Source organism: Hydra vulgaris, chromosome 01, assembly GCF_038396675.1.
Source record: "Hydra vulgaris chromosome 01, alternate assembly HydraT2T_AEP".
NCBI classification, from domain to species: domain Eukaryota; kingdom Metazoa; phylum Cnidaria; class Hydrozoa; order Anthoathecata; family Hydridae; genus Hydra; species Hydra vulgaris.
This window is the reverse complement of record NC_088920.1, coordinates 37,130,001-37,140,000: the sequence shown is the minus strand read 5'-3', so window position 1 is coordinate 37,140,000 and position 10,000 is coordinate 37,130,001. Positions and strand designations below refer to the sequence as shown.

Sequence of the window (10,000 nt, the reverse complement as noted above, 5' to 3'; positions counted from 1 at the left end):
TTTTGCAAGTATTTTTTTTCACTAAAAAATTTTGTTAATAAAATTACTATTTATGAAACAAGCATTTTTTTCTGCTTTTTTTGAGTCCAAGGTTGATATGGTTTAGAAAAAAAAAAAATCAAAAATATTAGGACCTGTCAAGAATTTAAATTCCAAAGAGGACCCTCAAGATCTCATCAAAATCAAAAAATATTTTTTTACTTTTATCGTATAATTAATAGACATTGATTCGTGTCTCAGTAATATTGGTTTTTAAACTCTTTTTTTTTTGCTATGAAAATATATTTATATATATATGCATACATATATATATATACATATATATATATATATATATATACATATATATATATATATATATATATATCTATAATATATATATATATATATATATATATATATATATAGATATATATATATATATATATATATATATATATATACTATATATATTATATATATATATATATATATATATATATATATATATTATTTTGCTTCTTTTAAGTATCAAGTTGATATAGTTTAGAAAAAAAAAAATTAAACAATATTAGGACCCATCAAAAATTTAGAATCCAAAGAGGAACCTCAAGAACTCATCCAAACTAAAAAAAATATTTAGCTGGATATACATATGTATATATCTATATATATATATTTATATATATATGCATACATATATATATATATATATATATAGATATATATATATATATATATATATATATATATATATATATATATATTATAGATATATTATATATATATATATATATATATATATATATATATATATATAATATATATATATATATATATATTTATATATATATGCATACATATATATATATATATATATATATATATATATATATATATATATATATATATATATATATATATATATATATATATATATATATATATATATATCTATATATATATATATATATATATATATATATATATATATATATATATATATATATATATATATATATATATATATATATATGTATGCATATATATATAAATATATATATATAGATATATACATATGTATATCCAGCTAAATATTAACGTTCAAGAAACTGTGCAACAACGTTCACTTAGGTTTGCGTAACGTTCGCTGCAAACGTTACGTGAACCAACTTATGTGAACTCCGATTTACAGTTCTTGAACGTTCAATACGAACTTTTAAATAACAAACAGCGAACGTTTACATAATCACATAATTCACTGCAAACGCTATTTTGATAGATTTTGAACGTTCACTTCAATCACGCAATAACAAACATGAAAGTTTACTTAACTTTTTTTTTTTTTTTTAAAATTCTTTAATTAAACGTATAAATGCATAGGTTTAGACGAACTTTCTGTTTAAACTTAGATTTGCTAGTTTTTGTGTACTTTTTGTGCTTTTTTGAACTTACAAAGCCTTAATTTGTTTAACAGTTTTTAAACAAGTACTATTTAAGTAGTAATACAAATAAGTAAAAATTTATTTGTACCTTTATAAATCTGAATTTTTACATTTCATTAACAACTGAATTACACCATTAAGTTTAAATTGATTATTATTTAACCATTAAAATTAAGACCATTATTTATTTTATTAATTTTGACCATTAAATTTGAGAGCCAATGAATTAATTATTACACTTCAACCTTAAGGCAAGCAATTAAATGAGTTAATTACAATTAACAAAAATTCATACTTAAAAGTAGTACTTCTTGCAATGAAAAAGTTTATTTATTAATATTAGTTAGTGCTTTATAGGGCTCAAGCAACAATTTACATCAATTTAAGTTAAATTTGCTTACAAAACAATATCAACAACATAAAAAATAAATACGTGAAGTTCCAGTGAAAAAGTAGAGCTTTTACCTCTAAAAACATAAAAAATATACACATGTCTTTTTTAAAATAACATAATTTACAATACTTCATAATAAAAAATTATTTTTGATAAACAAGCTAGTTTTATTTATGAATGACTTATGTGTATCAATTATAAAAGGCTTATACTGTTATGATGATACTCTGGTATGATTAATTAAATGTTGCTTTACATCATTGAAACAGGAAACTGTTTCCACTAAATAATAGCACATCTGTATGTATCTGTCAACACCATTAGTATAACGTGAAGTTGTTTTTTTCAAAACAAATTTCTTATCCAGATAATAATTATCATTATAGTGCTGATAAGCTCTTTATTTAAATTTCATGCCAAAAAATTTGCCTTAGTATAATGTAAAAAATAGGTCAAAAGTGTGCCTAATGGTTGAAATGTAATCATTAAATCATGCGCTCTCAAGTAAGCTTGATATGGTGTAATTTAGTTGTACAACATGGCCAATTTGTTTTTGATTACAAATAACATTTTACTTAAGTACTTATTTAGCAATTGTTAAATAGATAAAGGTTATGTAAGTTTAAAAAAGCATTAAACTAAACAAAACTAGCAAATGTAAGTATAAAAAGAAAGTTTGTCTAAACCTATACATTTAAACGTTTAGTTAAAAATTTTAAAAAGAAAGAAAAACGTTGATTAAACTTGCGCGTTCGTTATTGCATGTTTGAGGTAAACGTTCATGAGCTTTTGAAAGAACGTATATATGTACCCACCTAACGTTCGAGCACTAAGTTCGAGTACGAGTTCTTTAAACTACTTTATAATTATTAATTTTCATGCGAAAGTTATTTTTTAAGTTTCATTTTTCGTTTTCATTTTTTTGTATGTGTTATTAAAACTAAAATTAAAAAAAAAATTTTTAAGTTCAAAGTTTTTAATGAAACACGTAACTATGTAAATTTTGTTGCATATTTTTAGGGTTATTAGGAAATTGTGGATTTTGATAATTGTAAAAACTGCTTGATCTTTTAAGTTTTTATGAGTCGTAAAAAAAAAGTACAATAAAAAAGTTTATGTGGTGTTTTCAAGAAATATTCAGCTGCTAACTTCAGGCTACCATCTGGAATAAGCATGAGTCTATGAATGGACATATAATTTTTTTTTACCCACAATGGAGCATTAATTAGTAAAACTATTGCAGTAGTGAATGACTATTTCGACTTAAAATTTTGCTCAAATCAAATTCAAAGTGTAGTGCTTAATTCTTTCATTTTTAAAATATTGAATTGAAGCTGTTTCCAATGATATATAACATTCTGATATTCGATTAGTTTGAAAATTTTGTCACACACCTACTTGTTATGGTTAAGAATCGTGTTTGCACATAAATGTTGTATTCTTATTTTATAAAAACGATTAATTATAGATAGATTTTCTTTGAGTAATTGCATTATTTTGAGCTGGATTTTTTGCTAACTGATTGCCTGATTTATTTCAATAACACAGAATACATAAATAGGTTTTCAGATAGCTATACCCAATCAAAAATAAAACCGCGTCCCACATGGGTTTCACGTGGGTTCCGTGTGGGATTGATGGGATTTACATGGGACGGATTTTCCCATGTGGTATTCGTATAGAAATTTGTCACTTTAAACCCATGTGGGTAATCCAATATGGGTTACATGTGGGAACCATATGGTATTTACTCACATGGGAAATCCCACGTGGGTTTCTTGTGGGATTTACATGGGAATTTATTTGAAGGCTGGAAACTAAAAAAACCTTAAATTTTAAAATCAACATTGGATTGCAACGAGGCTACATTTATACTGTGTAATAATATTTTATGTTATTTTAGAGAATGGCAAGCAAATATGTAAGTACCACGAATAATGTTTTATTTCTTTATAGAAATAAGATTAAGATTTGTGCAAATAGACATATTAGGAAAATATAATAAAAATGCAGGTTTGAAAGTCAAAGAATTCCCAATTTATTCCCTTTATTAAAAAAGAATAAAATAGGGGGGAGATGGGTTGCTGTAACTTTTTTTAGGCTTCAAAACGTCTCTCTAACTTTAGACATAATAAAGTCTCTAAAGACTTAAGGGACTTACGAAGTACAATAAGGAACAAAAACAGGATATTTACAGAAACTTTTCAATTTTTAATTAAGAGTACCACTGTGTTATTGGGAATAAAGTCTCTGGGCCCAGTTTTCAAAGTAATATTATCTACTGCTAATGCTACTTCTTATTACAGTAAAAATGTTTATCATTGTTGAACGTGATTTTATAAGTAACTTAATTTTATTTTCAACATATTTTGACAACGCCCTTTACATTTTAAATGACGACAGTTTTACTTTTCTATTGATGTTAAATTTATTACGTATAACTTAATAAATTTAACATCAATAGAAAAGTAAAACTTAACTGAATTATTGTAAGCTTTGTAAGGTTTTGTTGTATATCAAAAGGTGTTGTAAATAAAGTAAAAATAATATATATATATATATATATATATATATATATATATATATATATATATATATATATATATATATATATATATATATATATATATATATATATATATATATATATATATATATATATATTAGTAGTAGAAAATCACTTAACAAAAATTTTTTCCATTTAACACTGTGTTTCATCAACAAAGATTCATCAGAAATGGATGATCAAATTAATAAAACTTCAATTTATACCAAAAATTAAATTACAGGAAGTTGCAAATGTCTTAACTACTGTAAATTTTCACACATATGTGGAATTTGCTGACACTATTATAAAAAGAATTCTTTAGAAATGATTACTTATGCTATTTTTTTAAAATGTTTTTTTAAAAAGGGTAGTTAATGTAAATATTATTTGAACTCATTTATTTTTATAGTTTTTTAGGAGAAACTTATTTTCGTGCCTACATTTAGAAATTAATTCCGATCTTTTGTTTAATAATCATTCTTGATTTGCATGTGTAATTATTTGTTGATGAAACACAGTGTTAAATGGAAAAAATTTTTGTTAAGTGATTTTCTACTACTAATATAATTGCTCTGTTCTTTTAAGAACATTGAGCACTCTATTGTGTTGAATACTTTTTAAAGTTGTTTAAATATATATATATATATATATATATATATATATATATATATATATATAACATTAAAACAATAAAATAGATACAAAATCTCACTTTAAAACGAATACCATTAACATTGTGATTATAATAGCATTAGGAAACTAGTATTTATGTATTATTATCATACTATAAATAAATAGTTTTTTAATTCATTTTATAAAATAAAGTCTCACAACTGATAATTAATGGAAATAAATACAAATTATAAAAATCATGTAAGCTTCATTTATTATTTCTAAATACTATATTAATGTTAGTCTACAAAGTTAAAATCAATTTAGAGCATCCTTATTAGTTCTTTTGTGATTGGCACATCCACCTCTATCTCTCTAATTTATAAATAGGTGGTCAAAGCTTGCTCAATAGATAGTTTCTCAGCATTACAATGCTTTTTTCTTACACTTTCTAAAGAGAAATATGGTAAATTGATTTCTTATTTTACCTAAATCATAGGGTCATTTATGCATAATGATGTCAGATGATGACCCGGTTTATTGAACACCATCCCCCTTTATCAAACTCTGTCAATTTTTTGCCATCTCCCATTGATGATGTCAGTTTTTGTTATCATATTATGATGGTATATCTGAATTGTTAATATAATATAATAATGCATATACCATCAATTTTTTTCTGGTTTAATTATACATTTATTCTCAACAGTACTCAATTGAAGTAAAAAAAAACAACATAAATTGTTCTTTCAGATAAGCAAGCTTATTTCTGAATTTAAATTGTTTTTCCGATGATCCTCTGCAGTTTTAAGCAACAAAAGCAAGAAGTTTTTATACCACATTGTTGGTGTAAATACCTCTAAAACCTACTCATAGATAAAATAAATTGTTTTACTTTTTTTTAATTCAATTTTTTAATTGACATTGTTTTGGTCTCAACATCCCCTCCCCATTGTCAATTATTGTTAAACTTTTCAGTTCACACTGCCTCTCTATCTACTGGCATCATTTATGGATGACCCCATAGCCTAAATATTAAATATATATGTATATTTATATATATATATATATGTGTGTGTGTGTGTGTGTGTGTGTGTGTGTGTGTGTGTGTGTGTGTGTGTGTGTGTGTGTGTGTGTATATATATTTTTTTCACTTTATTTGCGACACTTTTTGATATACAACCAAAACCTAACAAAGCTTACAATAATTCAGTTAAGATTCAATCTGAGTTATTGAAACGTAATAAATTTAACATCAATAGAAAAGGTAAGCTGTCGTCATTTAAATGTAAAGGGTGTTGTCAAAATATGTTGAAAATTAAGTTACTAATAAAATCACGTTCAACAATGATAAACATTCTTACTGTATTAAGAATTAGTAGTAGTTAACAAATTTGAACAAATAAATATAAAATAGTGAAAAAATAATGAACAAATAAGAACTTTAATTTGAACTAATTGGTACTAATTTGTTTAAGCATAACCTTAAAAAATAAGTTTATATAATAAATATCCTGTTTTTGTTCCTCAATGTACTTAGTAAGTCCCTTAAGTTTTATGAACCTTATTATATCTAAAGTTAAAAGTTTTATAGCCTAAAAAAAGTTGCTGAAACCCATCTCCCTTCTATTTTGATATTCTTTTTTAATAAAGAAAATTGAGAATTCTTTGACTTTTAAACCTGCATTTCTTTGTGTGACACTGCAGTGTCCCATGCATGCATGCTTGGTTTTTGACAACATTTGAACTTGCATCAGTTAATTGTTTGCAGATAATATTCTCAGGAACTATATTCAAATATCGTGTTAGAGAATGTTCATATGATATTTGAACATCACAAATTTAATAATATTGTTGTGATATGTTATATAAACAATACCATAATAGATTATGATATGAAAGTAAGATAGGATATGAAGACAATGATCAAAGAAGAAATTTACTTATAGAAATTTAGATGTTTGTTTATTAGTTTCAGAATATTATATTGTGTGACAAAAAAGTAAAGATACTTTTGCATCCAGTGTCTATTGCACCCAATGTCATCATTGTAAAGTAGGTTTTTACATTTTTGTTTTTGTTTTTTTGTTTAACGACTAATCCTAATTGATCATTTTTTTCAGGATTCTCTTCGTGGTTCAAGCTCATTACCCATATATATATATATATATATATATATATATATATATATATATATATATATATATATATATATATATATATATATATATATATATATATATATATATGTATATATATATATATATATATATATATATATATATATATATATGTATATAAATATATATATATATATATATATATATATATATATATATATATATATATATATATATATATATATGGGTAATGAGCAAAATTTCATATATATATATATATATATATATATATATATATATATATATATATATATATATATATATATATATATATATATATATATATATATATATATATTTATATTTATATTTTAGAAAATGTTTGAAGAAAGTTAAAAAATACTAAAAACCTTGGTATTATGCAAGCCGAAGCGATTTACTTAATTCAATCGACAAAAGACGGTGTGTGTAAATCGCAAAAGAAAAAATAATATTTTCAATATTTATTTTAAATGTATTCATTAATAGCATTTAACTTATATTAAATTCATTTTGCAACACGTTTTTTAATTTTATAAAATTTCGTTATAATAGTTTATGGTAAATCCCGCATAGGTTATAGGTGGAAAACATCACATGTAAAAGATCAAAAATGCTACACATTTTGAATCCTAAATGGGATAAAGTAGCAAATACCAGATTAAGTTAAGCGTCTCTGAAAGCTTTGATGATTAATTTTAAATTACTATTTAAGCAATTTTTAAATTAAAGGATTTTTAAAAGTTATTGTAGAAGCATTCGGACTTTCACTTGTCTTGTATTGACTACTTTTATGCGATTTGGATTAAAATATATGTGGTATTTAAGATCTATAAGATGTAGTATTTTTCATCTATATCCCATGAAGTATTTACCGCTTAAAACCCATGTGGGATTTAACATACGAAACCCACATGGGACAAAATAATAATCCCCATATGGTTACATATGGTAAAAACCCATGCGTATCCCATATGGGATTTACCATATGGAATCCATGTAGGATTTACCATATGAAACCCACATTAGGCAAAATAATAATCCCCACATGAGTTACATATGGAAAAAATCCACGCGTATCCAATATTCGCTTTTTCACTGGGTATATCAACATGCTACTAAAAATAAACTTAAAAGTTCCTAAGATTGTCTAAAACTACTTTCCCCATTCAAAATAAGTCCTGAGCCTAGCACTTATTTACCCTTTTACAAAATTTTAGTTATTTTATTCACAGACTGAATTTTAGTTTTTTGGATTGTATTAAGAAATGGAAGTCAAAATATGAAGTTGTTTTTTTACTTATTTCATTTTCATTTTTTATTTTTTTCTGAATTCATTCACAGTTAGAGTTTCAGTTGTTTGGATTGCATTGAGAAATGGAAATCAAAAAAAGAAACTGTTTTTATTTACATATTGCTTCACTTTTTTTTTAAATTTATTCATAGACAGTTTGGCTTATATTGAAAAATGGATGTTACAAATAAATTACAACATTTTTTTTTAGGCATTGGTACATGATCATTTTATTTTATTAAATAACTAGGCAAGTTACATCAGAAAACCGTGCAAAAATTTTTAAATGGTAAAAAATGTTCAAAACGGACCAATTAATTTTTTCTTAACCAAAATGCTTTTATACGTGTATCTATGCAACCATTCATGCATATACACATGTATCTATATATTCATGTACACAACAAAACAGTTAAGATTAAATTAAGGTAAGTAAATTTTATTAGCATAATAATTGACACCTTATTACCACTTAAGTTGTATATGATTTGTTAGCAACGTTGGTATATAAAATGGTAGCAACGCTGATATATAAGCTTTCCTTTATTGGTATATAAGTTAACTTATTAATTTTGTGGAATGATAAAATAAATAATAATAGAAAGCAGGCAGGGGCGTCCCGAGGATGGGGGTGTAGGGGTGTCTAGCCCCCTACGAATTTTATTAGTCGGCAAATTGGACACTGGAGTCGGCAAAATTAGATTTATAGTTGGCAGCAAATATCGGAAAACGAGGACCTATTTTTTTTAGATAAGTTAGTGGGCAAAAAAATTTTTTTTTTTGCTTTACCCCCCCCCCCCCATTCCCTCCTGCTTTAAAATCTTTTCGAGACGGCTGTGAGAGTGGGGCTAGTTGACAGTAGGGGTAAGTTGACAAGCTGCGTTCAGTTTTAGAACCTTTTATCAAAAAGTACCAGATACCATTTCATTTTATTAGAGATCATTTCATTTTTCACATTGTAAGGATTCAAGCATGCGCTTATTGAGATGCATAAGATATTGGGATTTAGGAGTTTTTTTTAAAAATAACGTAACTTTTGGAACATCGCTTCCATTTTATAAAATCCACTCATAATTGATTTACTATTTCCAGTCAGCTTATTAAACAATAGTTGTTGCTATTCAAAATTGATAGGTTGTTTATTGAAAAATAGGCTTTTAGGGTAAATTGGCAAAATTTTCACGGAGCAACCTGGCATATAGTATTTATTATGAAAAGAAATTTTTTTTCAAAAGATTTTTTTAAGAAAATTTTCTTATAATATTGAGAAAGTTTATCTTCTTACAAAAAAAAAGTTTTTTAAATTTTAAAGGAATTTCTTAACCTTTTAAAAATGTGGGCTACTGTTTTGGCTTATTATACAAACTAACATTGGGTACCAGCTTAAAATATTCAATTCGTTTTATGGCTAAATTTGTTCCCAAAATAAATTTTTAAATAAACTTTGCACCTAATAATACATTTTTCGTCTAATAATACATACAAATCATTTTTATATTTTTTACCAACTTGCCCAACTTGGCAACTTTGGCTTTTGTTTTGAGGCCCTGGAAAAAGTTTTTTAAATAA

General features: G+C 24.5%; 1 protein-coding gene across 1 annotated transcript in view; it reads right to left on the bottom strand.

Annotated features, from left to right (window-relative positions):
* LOC124809705 (tachykinin-like peptides receptor 86C) overlaps positions 1–10,000 on the bottom strand; it is a 15,575-nt gene that overhangs the window by 5,292 nt on the left and 283 nt on the right. The window lies entirely within an intron of this gene.